Source organism: Chiloscyllium plagiosum, chromosome 25, assembly GCF_004010195.1.
Source record: "Chiloscyllium plagiosum isolate BGI_BamShark_2017 chromosome 25, ASM401019v2, whole genome shotgun sequence".
NCBI lineage: Eukaryota > Metazoa > Chordata > Chondrichthyes > Orectolobiformes > Hemiscylliidae > Chiloscyllium > Chiloscyllium plagiosum.
Window position 1 is genome coordinate 50778474 of NC_057734.1, and position 5236 is coordinate 50783709.

General features: G+C 46.1%; 1 protein-coding gene across 3 annotated transcripts in view; it reads left to right on the forward strand.

Moving 5' to 3' along the window:
• The window catches only part of LOC122562874 (stromelysin-3-like), a 99382-nt gene that overhangs the window by 49511 nt on the left and 44635 nt on the right, over positions 1–5236 (forward strand). The gene's annotated exons all lie outside the window — the stretch shown is intronic.

The following is a 5236-nucleotide window of genomic DNA, read 5'->3' on the forward strand; positions in this document are numbered from 1 at the left end:
TTCCGCCTAGGGAGCTTACAACCATATAGCCTTCCCACAGAATTCACCAGCATCCTAACCTTCCCACCCCCCACCTCATTCCAGCCCTCTCTCTCCACCCCTACCTTAACCTAACCCTATTGTCCATCTTCCTTCCCACTTATCTGCTGGACCCTTCCTACTGATCAATCACAGCCACCTCCTACCTGCATCCACTTAGCACAATCCCATCCACCTTTCCCTAGCCCCACCCCCTACCTCTATTTCTCAGCCCCCTTCCCCTCCCCCAGTTCTGATGAAAGATTCTGATCTGTAATGTTGAGTCCCCTTCTCCTCTGATGCTGCTTGACCTGCTGTGCTTTTTCCAGCTCAATTCATTCTGACTTTCCAGCATCTGCAGTCCTCACCATCTCCATGAACTCCATTACCTGTATTGTCAATTGTTGGGAAAAATTCATCTGGTTGCCTAATATCCTTTAGGGAAGAAAATCTGTCATCTTTACCTTGTCTGGCTTACATGTGCTGACTCTGAACTGCCCTCTGGCCAATAGAGATGGGTAATAAATGCTGGCCTAGCCAGAGATGGCCACGCCCCATGAGTGAATACAGCAAATGACCAAGTGCTGGGAGGCAGCTTTCTAACTGGGCCCAGCAAAGTGGAAAATTGCTGTGCAGATTCGCACTGACCATGTGCATTTGCCATCGTTACTTGGAATTTGAGATTTTCTTTCCGACAAAAGTGAATATAAAATACTTACCTCGTGAATTGGCAGAGCGAAGGCTGAATATGGGTAGAAACGGGCACTGGGGACTGCTGGGTAAGTGAACTAATATTTTCGGGCAGTTGCTAAAACTGAAAGAGTATATATGTAGTGTTTCCCACCCGTCCTCCTCTTCTAACCAAAAAAAGAGACTCTGTATGGAGGGTTGGTAAAGTAAGGCTTTTTTAAAATCCCATTTAGAGCATAGGGGATGGCCAATGCATGCTCTTCTTGCAGGATATTGAAGGTAAGGGTTACCATTAGTGTCCCTACTGACATCACCTGCGAGAAGTGCACCCAACTCCAGCTCCTCACAGACCGTGTTAGGGAACTGGAACCGGATGAACTTCAGATCATTCGGGAGACTGAGGGGCTGATCGAGCGAAGTTACAAGGTCTGCGCCGAAATGGGTCGCGCCAAATCGGCCGCGCCGAATCGCTCACTCCAAAGTGGCTGCGCCGAATGGTCCTACATCCCCTGTGGCCGTTACCCTCAATAATAAGTATACCGCTTTGGATATTGTTAGGGGGTACAATCTACCAGGGAAAGGCCACAGTGGTCAAGTTTGGGGCACTGAGCCTGGCTCTGTGTCTCAGAAGGGAAGGGGGGAGAATAGGAGAGTGATAGTGATAGGAGATTCAATGGTTAGAGGAACAGACAGGAGATTCTGTAGTTGTGAACAAGACTCCTGGATGGTATGTTGCCTTCTGGGTGTCAAAGTCAGCAATGTCTCAGATCAAGTCTGCTGGATTCTTAAGGGCGAGGTACAGAAGTCATGGTCCACATCGGTACCAATGACATAGCTAGGAAAAGGGATGACGACCTGAAAAGTGAATATAGAGAGTTAGCTTGGAAACTAAAAGGCAGGCCAAGCAGAGCATAATCTCCGGGTATTACTGGTGCACGGGCTAGTGAGGCTAGGAACAGAAAGCGAGTGCAGCTGAACATGTGGCTGCAGAGCTGGTGTAGGAGGGAGGGCTTCAGATATATGGATCATTGGGACACCTTCTGGGGAAGGTGGGACCTGTACAAAGAGGACAGGTTGCACCTGAACTGGAGAGATACCAATATCTTGGGTGGGAGGTTTGCTGGAGTTCTTTGAGAGGGTTTAAACTAGTTTGGCAGGGGGGGTGGGAACTAGAACTACGGATCAGAGGATGGAGTAGCTGGTGAACAGTGTGCAGAGAATCTGTGAGGAAGGATAGACAGTTACAGTCAGTGTGCCTATTTTAACACAAAAGGTGTCGGGAATAAGGGTGATGAACTTAGAGAATGGATCAGTACTTGGAGCTACGATGTTGTGCCCATTACGAAGACTTGGATATCACATGGGCAGGAATGGTTGTTGGATGTTCCAGGGTTTAGATATTTCAAATAGAATAGGGAGGGAGGCAAAATAAGTGGGGGATTGGTATTGCTAATCAGGGATGGTATCACAGCTGCAACAAGGGAGGTCATCGAAAAGGGTTTGTCTACAGAGTCAGTATGGGTGGAAGTCAGAAATAGGAAAGGATCAGTCACTTTATTGGGAGTTTTCTATAGAACCCCGCCCCCAACAACAACAGAGACGTGGAGGAGCAGATTGGGAGGCAGAGTTTGGAAATGTGCAGAAGGAGCAGGGTTGTTGTCATGGGTGACTTGAACTTGCTTAGTGAAAATTGTTTGGAAAGAGCAGATTTTGTTAGGTGTTCAGGAAGAATTCCTGACTCAATATGTAAATAGGCTGACTGGAGGGGTGGCCATATTGGTTTGGTGCATGGCAACGAACCAGGTCTGGTTTCAAATCTCTGTGGGAGACCATTTCGGTGATCGTGATCACAACTCCCTGACCTTTACTACAGTCACAGAGAGGGATCAGAGCAGGTGGTATGGGAAAGTATTTAATTGGGAGGTGTTCTCAGGGAAATGCACAACAGAAATGTGGAGGTTGTTTAGGGAGCACTTGCTGCGAATGTTGGGTAGGTTTGTCCCACTGATTCAAGGAAGGGATGGTAGGGTGAAGGAAACTTGCATGACAAGAGTTGTGCAGTGTCAAGAGGAAGAAGGAAGCTTGCTTAAAGTTGAGCAAGCAAGGGTCAGAGGGCTCTAGAGGTTTATAAGGTAACTGGGAACGTACTGAAGAAGAGACTTAGGAGAGATAGAAGGGGGCATGAAAAAGCCATGGTGGGTAGGATTAAGGAAAATCCCAAGGCGTTCTACACTTATGTGAGAAACAAGAGGATGGCCAGAATGAAGGTAGGGATGATAAGGGTTAGTGGAGGCGACTTGTGCCTGGAGTAAGAGGAGGTAGGGAAGGTCCTTAATGAATACTTTGCTTCAATATTCACTAGTGAGAAGTACCTTGTCATTTGTGAGGAGAGCATGAAACAGGCTGATATGCCCGTGGGCCAGACAGGATATACCCTAGGTTATGACAGGAAGTGAGGGAAGAGATTGCCGCTCCTTTGGCGATGATCTTTGCGTCCTTACTGTCCACTAGAGAAATACCAGTTGATTGAGGGTGGCAAGTGCTATTATCTTGTTCAGGGTAACCCTGGGAATTGCAGGTGAGTCAGTCTTATGTCTGTGGTGGGCAAAGTATTGGAGATGATTCTGAGATACAGTATTTAAGATTTTTGGAAAAGTATAGTTTGCTAACAGATAGCATGGCCTAGTGAGGGGCAGATCTTGCCTCACAAGTGTTGTTGAATTCTTTGAGGATGTGACCAAACATATTGATGAAGGTAAAGCACTGGATGTGGTGTATATGAATTTTAGCAAGGCTTATTCAGAACATAAGGAGGCATAGAATGAAGGAAAAATTGGCTGTCTAGACACAGAATTGGTTGGCCCATAGAAGACAGAGGATGATAGTAGATGGAAAGTATTCAACCTGGAATTCGGTGACCAGTGGTGTTCTGCAGGGATCTGTTCTGAGACCTCTGCTCTGTGATTTTTATAAAGGGATGATGAAGTGAAAGGGTGGGTTAGTAAGTTTGCTGATGACACGCAGATTGATGGAGTTGTGGATAGTGTGGAGAACTGTTGTAGATTGCAACGGGACATTTGACAGGATGCAGAGCTGGGCTGATAAGTGGCAGATGGAGTTCAACCTGGCCAGGTGTGAAGAGATTCATTTTGGAAGGTCGAATTTGAATGTAGATTACAGTGTTAAAGGCAGGATTCTTGACAGTATCGAGAAATAGAGGGATCTTGGGGTCCACATCCATAGATCCCTCAAAGTTGCCACCCAATTTGATAGGGTTGTTAAGAAGGCATATGGTGTGTTGGCCTAGATTAGCAGGGGGATTGAATTTAAAAGCTGCGAAGTTATGCTGCAGCTGTACAAACTCTTGGTTAGGCCACACTTGGAATATTGTGTTCAGTTTTGGTCTCCTCATTATAAAAAGTATGTGGAAGCTTTAGAGAGTATGCAGAGGAGATTTACCAGGATGCTGCCTGGACTGGAGGGCATGTCTTATGAAGAAAGGTTGAGGGAGCTAGGGCTTTTCTTTTTGGAGCAAAGAAGGATGAGAGGTGACTTGATAGAGGTGTACTAGATGTTGAGAGGCCTAGATAGAGTGAATAGCCAGAGACTTTTTCGCAGGGCGGAAATGTCTATCACATGGGGGCATTATTTTAAGGTGATTGGAGGAAGTTTTGAGGGGAGATGTCAGAGGTAGGTTCTTTAGACAGAGGGTGGTGGGTGCATGGAATGCACTGCCAGCAGGGACATTGGACCAACTCTTGGATAGGCACATGGATGATAGTAAAATGAAAGGTTTGTGGGTTAGTTTGATCTTAGAATAGGATAAAAGTTCAGCACAACGTTGAGGGCCAAAGGGACTGCACTGTACTGTTCTATGTTCTCGGGGGGGCGGTAGAGTAGCAGGAATGACGTAAGCGAGCAATGGCAGACATTTTAGGGAGGTAATTTATGACTCGCAGCAAAAATCAGGAGGAAAGATTCTGAGAGGGACGAACCAACTATGGCTAACCAAGGAAGTTGAGGAGAGTATTAAGTTGAAAGAAAAGCCTTCAAGGAGGCCCAAGTCATGATAGCCCTGAAGACTGGGATAAATTCAGAATCCAGGAAAGGACAACTAAAATAAAGAGAAATTATGACACATATTAGCAAGATATATAAAAACATATAAGAGCTTCTTTAAATATATAAAAAGGAAGAGAGGGGTTGAGGTGATCATAGGCCCCTTGGAAAATGAATCTGGGGAATTGGTTATGATTAGGTTAGATTCCGTACAGTGTGGACACAGGCCATTTGGCCCAACAAGTCCACACCTCTGAAGAGTAACCCACCCAGCCCCATTCCCCTGTATTTACCCCAACTAATGCACCTAACACTATGGGTAATTTAGCATGGCCAATTTATGTGGCCTGCATATCTTTGGATTGTGGGAGGAAATCCACACTGACACAAGGAGAATGTGCAAACTCCACACAGACAGTCGTCCAAGACAGGAATTGAACCTAGGTCCCTGGTGCTGTGAGGTAGCAGT